A 14,515-nucleotide genomic window follows, 5' to 3' on the forward strand; every position below is an offset into this window, starting at 1 on the left:
GAGCCCACATTGTCTGCTCCCACAATGAAGCATTTTGGATAATCATCCAAAAGTTGGATGATCTTTAGGAAGTAGTTGGATTTCCAGGTCGCCCTGTCTTCCCTGGGCATCACGGCGGTGCGTCAGGGATTGCCACGGAGGGTTTAAAGACGATGTCACTCTCACGAGGACGCCTGGAAAGAGCCGGGATTTAGTTCTTGTCCTGCTGGTTTTGGTCTTGTTTTGATTTGATTTCTTTCTATCCCCCTAATTTTCCTTTTTGAAATGGAAATGTTTGCCCTGTGCCATTGTATGTCAACAATGTTTAGCTTTACTTTTTAGAGGAGCACATGGCCAAAAGGGTTCATTAAGTCTTAGAGGAGGCTTTGGACTGGGACTTCTCAGCAATGCTGGAAATGTTAGGACTTTGGCAACTCCCAGGAATGGACTAAATGCCCTTTGCATAGGAATGTGCATGAGACTTTTGGGGACCAGGGGCAGAGTGTTTTGGTTTGCATCTGGGTGCTTCCCCAAAGCCTTATACATTCACAGGTGGAGGTCTGGAGGTGCTTGGATCATGGGGACATGGTACTCATCAGTGGATTAGTGCACTGATATGTTTATAGCTAAGTGTGCTGTCAGCCAGTGAGATCTGGTTAAAGAGGTGGGTCACTACAGGTGTGTGGCCTGGAAGGTTGTGTCTCCCTGCCCATCTGCTTTCTTCACTTTCTGTTTCCTAGAAACCATGAGCTAAAGAGCTATTCCTCCCCTGTGTCCTTCCCTTGCCTTCATGTCTTGGAGCTGGCCAGTACGGGCTGAAACAAGAGCCAAAACTAACTTCTCCTTCCTTAGGTGTTTTGTCCAAACAATAAAAGAAGTAATAAGAAAAGTGAGGATTATAGGTGGGTATCACCACGCTCTCCTCTTTTGGAGTTACCTTAAGCAACAAATAACTTAACACTTTTATCTTAATTGAAGCAATAACAATAGGAACAGCTATGGATGAGGCCACATACAATGCACCCAGCATATCAGACTGTTGCCTGACTACCAGGAATTGTGGATAGCATTGATTGTAACAAGTATTCTGATTTCATAAGTATTAAATATGATAATATGTACATCTCTAAATCTATGCAATACATTGCAGGTTATATGCCTTTTGACGGGATTAGTGTATGAGAATAATAGTACTTCCTTCACAGGAAACAAGTGAAGATTAAATGAAACATTTATCAAAGTAGCTGATTTAAAATAAGTATCCAATATACTTATATATGAACTACTGTTGTTCTTAATGATTGTCTAAGTTGCATCCCAGATATAACAAGTATGTATTCTTGCATAATAGGCCCTTTAAACTTGGTGGCTTAAACCACTAGACATGCATTATCTCCTAGCATCTGTGAGTCAGCAATTTATGAGTGGCCTAGGTGAGTGATTCTGGTGAAGGGTCTCGCTTGTAGGTACATCCCAGATACCCATCTCCTGTAGGGTTGGCTTGGATTGCAGGATCATCTTCCTAGATGATCAGAGTTGTTGGCTGGGGCCTCAGCTCTTTCCTACATATCTGTCTCCAGAGCTTCTACTGTGTCTTTGTAACATAGCAGCTGGCTTTCCAAGGGAATGATCTAAGAGCAAGGAGAAAGTCACAGTATTTTTTACGATTGAAATTGAATACTATTTGTCTCAGTTACTTTTCTCTCATTATTGGGACAAAATACCCGACACTCAACATTAAAGAAGGAAAGGTTTATTTAACTCACAGTTAGTGGAGGTTTCAGTCCACCCTCAGCTGGCTCCAAGGTAGAGTTGTATATGGAAGAGGGCAGCAGTTCATGGTGGCAGAAAACAACAAAACAGCAAGAGTAAATGAGATGAGTAGTGGCAACAATGGCTACAGAGAGCAAGTCTGTCTCCCTTATGTTACATTCAGACTATGTGCCCCAGGCCGAGTGTAGCACTGACACCTATAATTTACATAACCCAATACCACACCCTCTCCACTTTCCTTCATTAAATCCCCAAAGAGTTGAAGCCAGAGGTTGGAAAAGTCTGTTGGGTGTGATATATGCAGATCAAACTGCTGTGGGAAAGAGAAGGGAAGGCCAAGGCGGGTACCAGTTCAGTCAGTAATAGACAATAATTAGCAAGTCTTTCCCTTTGCTCTTTAATATCCTAAAGAGAGAATTTAGAAAGTCCATTGGCAACTTTATAATCATGGTGAGACATCAGATTAGTCACATCCTCCTTGAAACAAAACATCAACCAAATCTAGGCAGGGTAATGCATGCCTGTAATTCTAACACTAGGAGACAGGAGCAGGAAAATCTCAAGGTTGAGTCAAACCTGAGCAACTTGGCAACTTAGTGAGACCTTGTCAAACAAACAAACATGAAAAAAGGTGGAAAATATAGCTCAGTGCAAAGAGCCTGGGTTCAATACCTAGGAATGCAAAAACAAATGCTAGCACTCTACTTGTAGAGTTTAAGTGTGTAAGAGAATATGAGAAAGAAAATGGTTTTAAGTAACACAACAATCTGTTATGATCTCTGCCTCTGGAGTATCAAGAGGTTTGAGCTGATATTTGTAATGGCTTTCCTTCGTTATAAATGTCTATTTCTTTACTCTTTGTCAATATCTCGGCCAAACAGGATTCTTTATGACATAGGAATACTGCAACCTGAATTTCTGTAGTGTCTGAATTAGTGATGTCAAGTCTTTGCCAGGGTTTCCAATGACGAAGGTCATGGGGAAAGAAGTACTGGGAAGTAGTCCACTGAATCCCCTTTTGTAGAAAGATTTTTTATTAGTATATGTTTGTGATACAAAATAAATACACGAATTGTGGAGAACTGGTGGATATGCATATTGTATCTTGATTTTTTTTTAATTTTCACTCTAAACTTCCCTCTATTCCTAGGTCCCTTTTCAATTTCTTCAAACTCCACTTCTCTATTTTCTATATCATTTATTTTTCTTTGAAAGCTATTGGTATTTTTGGTTTTCTACTGTTTTGGGGTAGCAGTAACCAAATTTGTCTCTGATAATTGGGATGGGTCACCCATCTAATAAAGTGATTCCTCTCTTTCTCTATTCATTGTTTATAATCAAGTGTGAAGGATCAGGGTAGAGGCTCACTCAGCTTCCAGTTCATCTGAAGGATGCTCTAGTTCCCTGGTCGAAGCTTTCATCTACTGTGCACTAGAACCTCCAAACACAGACAACTCAAGTTCATGAGAACAGGAAGAGAAGATCACCCAGAAGGCTGTTCGACACAAGAGTGAGCAAGGATTTCTACTTCCTGTTCTTGACTCCTGAAGCCATGCTTTCTGCTCAGGAGGAGATGACATTGGCTTAAGGCATACACCACATCCTGTAGAACAGGATGTTCTGTCTAGGGTGTTGTCTCTCATCTGAGATTATGACTGAAATTTCAGTACTCCACGTCAGTACACTATTAAGTCAGTTGCCTCTAAAAGTTGAGGGAATGTGATAAAAACCACTGAATTATTTAGTTGTAAAAATTCATTGTTGTTTTATAAAATATATAATTGCCACTACCACATAAGATATTAAGGTGATGAGTGAGAAAACCTTAAGTCTTCTGAAAATGATGTTGACAGAAACATCTCAGGTAAGAAAAGCTGAATAGTACTTATCCCTGAGAGGGCAACAGGCACGGTCCAATGCAACAAGCCTGTAAGCTGTCAGGTCCCTCTGGGACATGGTGCCATACAGGGGCTTGGCGTGGGCCTCTGCTGTTGGCAGATGATTCACTGAGTTGTGATGACACCTAGGCTTACTTTGATGGAGAAACCTCATACTGTTGAGATTTCATCCATACTTCCATAGCCACTTTTTATGAGGATCCATGAAATAAGCACTGGGATTGCTGGAGAACAAGCTTCAATGGCCTCTTCAAAGAGGATCACTTTATTTCATTTTTTGTTTTTGCAGTATCTCCAACTCTAGATGCCCTCTAGTGCACACTTGTTAGAATAATTTCTTCATTCTCTAGTCTCAGAGTTCAATTTATACACACCTTGTCATCAATTTTCCAATTTTGTCCTTTATAAAACCCTGGTCAGTCAGCCAATCCATTAATCACTGCCCATGAATTAGCATAGATATATAACTCAGGCATCTTTCCTCTCATACAAAGTGTGCGAGAGAATGTACTGTAAAAACTCTATTCTATTACAGAATTTCTCCTTACCATATAAAAAAGCAGCATTACCATATAAAAAGCCTTTTGATTCACAAGGTATATGTCACATATAAATTAGATAAATACTTTTTGGTAGCCTACTAATAGGCCATAAGGAATACCACATGAAACCATAGGTGTTGGAGAAGCAATGAAACACAGTGTGGGAAGGTTCCATAATAATTGTGGCTTTGTGCAACTTACCTGTGTCCTTTTGATCATTTGGAGTTCAATATTTTATATAATGTTCTCTCTTATAATTTGATGCTTCTGTATATTTCCAGTGTTATGTTTCTGAAGACAGCATCCAGTTCATTATGGAGAGTTCAGGTGATATGGTCACTTGGTGACCTCATCAAGCACTCAGTTTCTGCAAGTAAGCTAATTTCATATGCAGAACAGATCATGACTGAGGGGAGAATGTCCTTATATGTGCTATGTGTGTCTATGTGAACCATAGCAAATTTATACTGTTGATATTCTTATCTTCTTCCAGAGAACTCATACTATACCTAACAAAAATTTCTGATACAAATGAGTCTTTTGTGTCATAGAAACTTAGGGAGAAGTGCATCTTACAGGTAGCTTTAAACTGCCAGAGTTCTTTCTTGTTCTGAGACTTTTTTTCAGAACTGAAACATTCGTGGGTTACTTGGTAAATGAGACTGAACAGTATTTCAGGACGTTTGGGTCTTCATTGTGCTTCGGCTTAATGATAGGTGCTAGAAATGTAATCATTAGCATGTCACTTTTTAAAAGATATCCCAGTGTGCTCAGGAAAACTATTGGATGTTGAGAAACTTTCTGGTGTGGCAGGACTTCAGAATTTTTTAGAGTTTAATTCCTACACACTGGTATACATGTGGTTTGACAAGAAATCTACTATGCTTGCTATTCCATGCTGGCTAATTCTAAGTAGCTTACATTAATATCCAGTGGAATGTTCTATGAAATACCAGGACAATTATAGCCAAGCAAAAGAGTTGTCATAGCTCTGTGGAAAGACTGAAAGCTATATTATTGGCACTGTAAAGTAAATACAAATTGCTGTTGATTTTTTTTACTGATTAAAATGGAAAATAAAGCGTCTTCCTATGTGTTGTGGTTCAGGCTCAAAATTTCCTCTCAAATCCTCATGGTCAGAGGTAGCAAGTCACTGGGAACATGATCTGGTAGGTGCTTAGACCACTGAGCTATCTCTCCAGCACCCCCTGAGCACATGATCTGGAAGGGTATATTCTTATTTCCAACTCCTCTCTTTTCTTGGTCTGCTTCCTGACCACTCTGTGTTTCCTCCGTGTAGCCCTCCCACTATGCTATTTCTGTTTTGGAGCCAGATGACCAGGGACTGAAATGACCAGATTTATGCCTAACTGTAGGCCTAAAAAATCTCTTCTCCTTTAAATTGTATGTTGAGTATTATGTCCCAGTTACTAGGGAAGCTGAATAATATAGAAAATTCTTAACAGTGAAGTAAGATCATAGCTTTGACAGTATTTATGTGGTTGAGAAGTCTTTGGGATTGTCTTGCAGGAAGACTTTGGAAAATTTTAGAGATACATATTAGAGATTACTTAGAATTTATCTAGAATCAGTGCTTAATATACAATACTAGTTAGATCTTGAAAGATCAGTGCTGTTAGAAATATGGAATATTGGGCTGGTGAGATAGGTCAGAAGTCTAAGCATCTGCCTGACAAGTGCAAAGACCTGGGTTTGATCCCTAGTACCACATGACATGCTGGCATTGGAACCCTGGGCACACTATGCTGGCCACCAAAACCAGGCCTGGTGGTACATGCCTGTAATCCCAGCACTGGTGAGGCTGAGACAGGATGATCACTATGAGTCCAAGCTACATTGCAAGACCCTGTACAAAATAAATAAAAGATCAAAAAAAATTTAAAAAGAATTACGGACAATAACATGCAGGCTCATAAGGTTTCAGATGGGAATAAAGACTACATTTCATGTATATTTCATTTTGGTAAATAATTTGTCTAAATTTTGTCTATGTTCTAGTACTTTGTGTAAATTTAAAGGTGATAAACTAATTAATTCATCAGGTGGAAGAAATTTTAAGACAGCCCAGTGTTCAAGTTGTGCCAGGAGTACTGTTGCCGACTTTTAGCCAGAATCTGAAAATCGGGAGCAAAACACAGATGCAAAAAGTAGATATTTTTTAACAGAAAGGAAGCACTTACAATGTTGGAACAAAGGGGAACATGGTTGCTGGAAAGAGTGGCATTAAAAAGAAGTCAAGTGTTTTATACAGAGATAAGAAGATGCCTTAAGAATATCTTAGAAATCAGCAAAGCATCCTCCATCAGATTCAAGACTGTAAAACTCACTCATGAAGAGTCTTTCCTCCGTGCTCGAGAAGGACTACCTAAGGATTGGATCCTCAAGTTTTTATTTTTATTTTTTATTTTTTGGCAGAACCGGGGATTGAACTCAGGCCCTTGAGCTTACCAGGGAAGCACTTATTCCACTGAGCCATCTCCCTGGTCCATTTTTATTTTTTTAACGTGCTCAATCATCCAGGCACCCAGCAGCTGCTTCATCCATCATTGAAGGGGCCTGGATACTGTTCCCATTGGCAAGAGACCTTGGCATCCATCACATGGTGGTATTTTCTCAGGTATATAACATGCAAGAGTGTAAGGTCATGGGAGTTTCCCCTCATATTTCAGAAGAAGTCCTGGGAGGTTTGAGAGTGTGCCCCTGAGAGGTAAGTGCATGAAGCTGATAGTATAGCAAAAAGAGCAATAAAGATCTTATTTGGAGATGTCAGAGACTTAAAAAAATTACTTAGGAAAGACTCATGAAGTGAACAGAACTCAGTGGAGGAGCTATGTGGGCTATAAGCAGGAGAACCATAGACTGGGGCTGCTCATGTTCTCTGGAGATTACAATTCACCACAACCTGCCCTGGGTGGTGCATACAGAACTCTAACATTTGATCACTTGTTTTTCTCCTGTTAGTTTTCAGTCTTGCTTTTGTTGAGTTCTCTTTATTTTTCTCTTTTGGAATGGGGATATTTACACCCTCCTATTGTGTGTTGGCAGCACTGTTGAATTTTACAGGAGTTCCCAGATAAGAATTTCCCTTGAGTCTCAGAGGAGAATTTAGTTTTGGATTTTGCTCGAAGTACAAGTTCCAGTAGTGCTAGAGTCATTAAGATGCTGGTAACTCTTCAATGTGGACTAAATGCATTTTTTATATTGAGATAGACATAAATTCAGGAGGGCACAGGAGATATATTATGGATCTAAAGTCTATTGTTTGGAGCCTTGGTTGGAGAGGGTGTCACCAGGGTGTGACATAGAAAAGTGTATTCTGCCTTCTTGCTGCCATGATGTGAGCAGCTTTCCTCTGCCAAGCTCCTCTGTTATAATCCTCTGTCTCACCAGCCAACCCTAGACTGAGCCCACTTAAATGAGCCAAAATAACCCTTTCCTTCTTTATGTTGTGGGAATTGGATATTGCATCTCAGTGAAAGGAAAGCTGACTAATACCTCGTGACAATAATTTTGTACCTGCTATGAGGGATACTGTTGATAAGCTCTGGTAATTACACATCATCTGGAGTTGCAGTTGTGAATGTAACAACATAATTATGTTTTCAATTATGTACTGCCATTTTCAGCAACTCTTTTGTCTCTTGCACCAAACAAGCATTTTTACTAAGGATTTGGAAGATATTTCTACAGCTAATCCTCTCAATTCTTGGACAGGGATTCTATTCTTCGTAGTTTTCCCAGGTTTTGTTCTCTTGGTGGAGGTGGAGGGATGTCATTTTAAAGGACTTCTACTTATCCCTTTGTAATTTAATGGTTTCACTTCATGAAGAGGGAAAATGTGTAGAGGAACTTTTAGTAAATATTTTGCTGATGTGGTCAGAGACCAGTGGAATAACACCAGAATGAAGCCTACTCTAAGGTGATCTTAGGTCAAAAATTTATTCTCTCATCTCCATTTTTCTGAAGAGACCATAGTGGCAATTTTAGTCTCTGAGGATCAACATGAGGCCAAAGCCACTATCTAAAGCCCCAGAAAATATATTACTATCTCTTCTTTCTTCCAACACATTTTGGTAAACAGCTCAGATACATGCGCTGAAAGATTGGTAGAAGATTGATTCACTGTGTATAAATGGCATGACATATACTTGTAGATAGTTTTCATGGTCCAAGCTCTAATGACTCTGGCTGCCTCCTCAGTAAAGGGGGTGTGGGCCTAGCAATAGTTGTAATTCCAGAAACTTAGTAAGAGTTTGTGAAAACTGTAATCAGAATATAAGTTAAGTTTCTGCATATCAGATCTACAAATTTTCTCTTGCATAGGTTGAGAATTTTAGAAGATAGTATATCTATATTATTTCTTTTTTTAACTTAAAATGTTTTAGTACATGTTTACAGTTCACGTAGTTTGCAATCATCTTAGGGGAATGAGTACATGTACATACTAAAGCTTCTTTCCTTTTTAGATTTTCTTCTCCTTCCCTCACCTCCCTCCTTCCTCCTCTACTTTTCCTATCTCAATTTTTATTCTTGTATATATTATTAATCTTAGCCCATGCTATGACATATAATACTTACATTCATTGAGGTTACTAAGTTCCTCTACGTGACCCATCTTTATTCTACGTATTTCTCCTTCCTGTCCTCCTCATTCCTCCCCCTTATTCCCTTGGACCCATTTTCTACTGCTAGGAATCTATCCCCATGTCTCCTTCCACCCATCCTTCATTATTTTCATTGTTTGTACTTTGCCTCGCTCAAATGAGAGATACCACCTGGTATCTAATCTTGTGCGTCTGGTTTATTTGATTCACTGTTATGTTTTCCATATGCATCCGTTTGCCTACAAAAGTCTCAGATATGTCATTCTTTATAGACAAGTCGTATTCCAGTAGATACAGATACCATGATCTAGTCATCGGTTGATGGTATGCATGCTGCTTCCCAGATTCAGCTATTGCAAATTGTGCTGTTATAAACATCACTACTGCTGTGGTACGGTGTCTTGAATTCTCTGGGGAAAGATTCTAGAGGAGGGTATCTAAATTATCACTGGAGACACTGTGCGTAATCCATCATCATTGTGCATTAAAATAGTCTGATTACGATTTTGTCTTTGTGGCCTCTGATAGTAACTGCTTTCCTAATCTGTGTGATATTACTTGGATTTACTAGTGTAGGGTCCCATTATGATCAGATAATTCAAATGTATTCCTCATCCTCTACAAATGTCTATGCCCTACAGAGGATGCTGGTGCACTTTCATGTGTGTTTCTTAGTTCTTGGTGAGAGGAGGATCCACTGGGTCCTTGTGGAGGTTGATGTATGGAGGAAATATCTGAGAGGAGTGCAACAAAGCATTCAGTCCAACATTTCCATTCACCGAGCCTTCAAAAGTATTTCTTTTTGTTGTTGTTCTTAATACAGGGTCTCACTACATAGCAAGCGATCCTCCTATCTCAGCCTCTCCAGCACTGAGATTACAGGCATACAACATCATACCTAGTTCTGGGGCCAGGATGGCATGCAGTACTGGGGATTAAGCTCAGGCCCTTCAGCTTGCCAAGCAGGTGCTTAGACCACTGAGCTATCTCTCCAGCTCCATCAAACCTATTTCTGTATAGAATATTCTTAAAGTTCTAGTGTCTTGTTCTTATTAATTCAAGGCCATCATTTATTAGAGATTTTAATCAGCCAAAGTATTAAATCCAAGACTTTTGATTAATTCATCCATAAATGAGGTCAGTGTGCTTCAGTAAATGTTTATTTTTCTTGATTTCATGCTGTTAAAACCCATGCTCATTCTCCAGTGCTCCTGTCTGAGAAACTCCTGTAATTCCTCTTGGATGGAATATCAAGTTGCATATCAGTTGTCCCCTCACAGAGCATGGCTTTCACTAGTATAATGGAAGTTATTGGCTTGGAGACCATCAGAAGTGGCAAAGGAAAAGTCCTGAGAAGAATTGGTATCAGCTTGGGATGCAAGCATCCCAGGCACAGCAATGGAAAGGATTATATTCACAGAAGAGTGATTTAGGGGAGAAGCTTCCATCTCTGCCAAAAGAAGTTTAGGGACTTCAGAAATTCAGAGTTCTCAGCTTTATCTATGCCTGTCCAGACATCCATATTCTACTGCTCATGGTTCGAGTTCTTCCCTACAGGATGCTTAGCCTAGGAGGCTTGGGTGGTGACTACTCGGCACTGCTCAGTGTGCACCACTGTGGTACACAGTGGTGCTTGTACTCTGCCTGTTTGCTTTATAACTTCTGGAGACAAAGGAGTCTTCAAAGCTTCTGTGGAGGCCTTTCTTGTCCATGTGTTGTTCTTAACAACACATTTAATGCTTTTAATTAGTTTTCCCTGGCTTTCCTTCTAGGACAAAAGGAATGTTAACTTGGCTCAAACAGAAAGCTTCATTCCCTTCTCTAAACCCTGCTCTGTCCCCATCTCATTAAATATTATTAGTATCTACCTAACTGGTCAAACTGAAATCTAGGATTTCTTGGCATCCTTCTTGCTGCACATCCAATTTTTTGGTAGTCCTGTGACTCTCCTTATGTCTAAACTGTGTTCCTGCCCACACACTTCTCTGCCTCAATTGTTATACCTCAGTCTATGCCAACACCATCTGTTGTCAGTCTCCTAATTGGTTCTCTTGACTCTCTCCTACCTATCCTTCAGCAATACTTTGAGAGATCATTTAAAATCTGTAAATGGCAGTTTTCTGGTATATAAAATCTCTCTAATAGTGTTTCATCATTTTTAGAATAAGAAGACAATCTTTTAAGATTATAAATGGCTACATGTTCTCTTATCTTTGTTTATTTCTATCCTTTCCTTTCCTACAACTCTGTCTAGCTCACTCTACTAGTGGCCTTGTAAGACTTCGAACATGCCAGGTTTTCCCCATGTTGGACTTTTGCCCATCTAGCTCCTCTGCTTGGGATGTTCTTTCTTTCTGATCTTTGAGCAGCTGGTTCCCAAAGAAAATGTGTGTAAGCCAGGGGAGGTAGGATGCACAGCAGTTCTCCAAACTGTTGGCTCAGATTAAACCACGAGACAACTATCACTTCCCAGGGCATAAAAGATCCATGTCACAGCTGAAGCACCAAACACAGAACAGCACTTACTACCTCAGTGTGTCGTACACATTACCTGGTTCTTGTCATAATCCCAGAAGTTTGTGTTTGCAATCCTGCGGAAAAGTTATTGGAATCCTGGAGATAGCTTAGCAGAATAAGTGCTTGCCTGGCAAGCATAAGGGTCTGAGTTCAATCCCCGGTTCCGAAAAGAAAAAAAAAGTTAATTCCAATCTATCATTTCTAGTGCAATCATTGACTATCATTGACTAAATAAAGACACAGTTATGTATCCAAATGGTGGGGAATCAAGAAGTGGGGGGCAGCTGGGGTTGGCTAAGAAGGTGCCGGAACAAAAGACCTTGATCCTGGACTGAACCCAGATTTTATTAATTTGTTAAGGAAGTGGCTTGAGGATGAGGGACTATGAGAATGTTAGGAAGTACCTGAGTGCCATGAGCTGGGCTGGGTAGGAGGCCCAAAATCAGCTGTGCAATATGCAGGCAGAAACATATGCAGAAAGAGTAATGTGCATGACACACTGAGGTAGTAAGTGCTGGTCTGGGTTTGGTGCTTCAGCTGTGATGTGTGATCTTTTATGCCCTGCAAAGTGATAGTCTGTTGTCCCATGGTTCTAACTTAGCCAACAGTTTGGAGAAATGCTCTGTATCCCACCTCCCCTGGCTTGTACATGTTTTCTTTGGGAGCTATGGGGGTCAGGAGAAACACTGCCTCACCATCTTTGTTTCTAAGTCTACACATTAGCACTTTGGCTGGACTGATTTGCTTTGCTTACAGCCATTTGAAGGGATAAGGAACATCCTAGGCAGCTCTGTACACATCACTATGTTCGAATAGCACCAAGTTCAGCTAAAATGGAGGTAACTGCATTTCTTTCAAGGACTTTCTTCCAGATATGTCTCTATATTACAGGAAATGAATGAGCAGAAGCTGAATTTTCAAATGGAATTGCTGGGGTTGTGTAATAAGCATGGAACTCTATTGAGGAAGTCAGTATATTAACTGTATGAATTAGTCTAGGAACTCAGCCTCAAATGTACAGAAATTTAGTTCAGGAAGCCAGACAGTAACCTCTCTAGCAACTGGCCCCAGATGGCTGGGACTTAAACATCTTTTTCTAATTTTTACCTCCTTTTCCAGCTTAGGGTCCACTAGATAGGGTCACATAGGGTGCTTTAATCCAGTTGATGTGGTTATGGTTTTCATAGCTTCCAGTGTGCTTGGGGTAGACCTGAATCCTTTCTTTTCTTCCAGTATAAAGTCTCTGAGTCTCTGCTGCATGTATGTGTTGGCAGTCAACCCCCTTGCTACCAAGCTCTGAATAAATAGGCTTTGTTTGTTCTTACTTTGATGGTCTTCATTTATTTCCACAATTGCACCAACATACCTAATACCCACATAATTCAGGATAATGAGGGCATTCAGCAAGAATTTTCCAGATAATTGTGTTGTGTGGACCAGACCTCTTGAGTTTGAGATAGACTTTTGCATTTAAATGTTGTGTAGAGATCACCAGGTAATGCCGGAACAGTCTAATGAGGTTGCATTGTAGTGTGTGATATATAGCCCCGGGAGTATTGACTTGATAGATCATTATGCAGTCACAGTGCCTTCTCCCTTCACAAAAGAACAGAAAAATGGGAAAAAAAGAGGTTGAGTTCGAAAATAACATAAAGTTTCTTTTCTGCAAGAAATATCTACCAAATTAAATATATATAATTATGGATGACTATTTATCTTTAATGGATGTTTCAGCAACAGAATTATAAGGGAAACTACTTTCTGTTGTGGTTTCCTGTTTGGGGACTGTGAGAAAGAAAGAAATTGCTTTAGTCAAACCATTAATGAAATGTCACTGTCAATCCACCTTTAACTGCATCATGTGCTTTTTATTCTTTGTGTTAAAAATAAAGAAATAAAGAGAATATTTCCAGATACCATCTTGTTCCTGTAAAAATGAAGTGTTCCTACCCTGAGGTTTATACTTATTTTTGCTTATTTATAAATTTTACCATTAGAAACAGTTACAAAATTTAGCATTTAAAAATTATGAAGGATTTTTTTCTCACCATTTCTAGTAACATCTGCTAATTTTTCTGATTATTTGCTGAACTGCATTCCCCTTCCTTTCCCTTTTAGTTTTTGCTTTGTACTTTGTAATGAAACTTTTCTATGTTTTCTTACTTACAAATATGTACTGATCCCAGACTTTGGAAACAAATATTCTGAAAGCACAATAGGCCCTCATCTGGAATGATACTAAAGCCATTAACCTAGAGGTATGTTGAGTAAAAATTGTCTCGGGTTTCATGTATCAGCATATGCCTGGCTAACCTGGGACATGCAGGGGTTGCATTTATCTGACTCCATAGTACTAGTGTGTGGTATTGCTCCTGCTCTGCCCAGGACAGAAGCAGCCCCACCCCAGTCTTTTTCCTTCATTTTTCAGCTACTTCGGAAACTGACAAAGCTAGTTTATGCCCAGAACTTTCTGGGGGAAATCATATTGCTGGTGGAAAGAGATTGCCTGCTATATACAGTATATTATCTCAAATCATTGAGTCTGCCTTTTAAGCACCGTTGTTCAAGAATAGCGCTGCATTAAGTGTTCTAAGACAAGACCATACAGGAGGGAACACTGTGGGGAGCAAGTCAATGTCAATCGCAACATCTTCTTGGGATATTTTCATGTATTCCACTGCAATGGATTGAAACAAAAAGGATACCTAGAAGGTGTGTCTCAACATCTATGTTGAAAAAAAGAAAGGGCTGTGCTGTCATCAGGCTCTGTGCTTTCTCCCTCCAGGCACAGGGAGCTGACTGGGAGGTCTGCTGAGAGGGACATTGGCATCTGGTGGTGGTCTGTCTGCTACAGAATTGAGTTTTGTCTGGCGAGCCTTGGCTCCTGGTTGCATTTTTTCAAGGCACCAAGAGTGACACCAGGGCTTTAGAAATGAGTAGATCAATCATCAATAGGACTGAGGAACCCAGAGTTTGTGGTGAGCAGGCAACACTTAGCACATGCTAAATACTTATGCTGAGCAGGCTTAGCACAAAACGTCTGGTGCACATTATTTCCTTTTGTCTTAATACAGCTTGATGAAGTGTATATTCCTATTACTGTCCTTTTCTAAAAGTTGAAGTGGAGGCTCAGGGAGCTTATGAGCTTTGTCCAAACAGGTAATTTGGAGACATAAAAGGG

The sequence above is a fragment of the Octodon degus genome, unplaced genomic scaffold, assembly GCF_000260255.1.
Source record: "Octodon degus isolate 3935 unplaced genomic scaffold, OctDeg1.0 scaffold00116, whole genome shotgun sequence".
NCBI lineage: Eukaryota > Metazoa > Chordata > Mammalia > Rodentia > Octodontidae > Octodon > Octodon degus.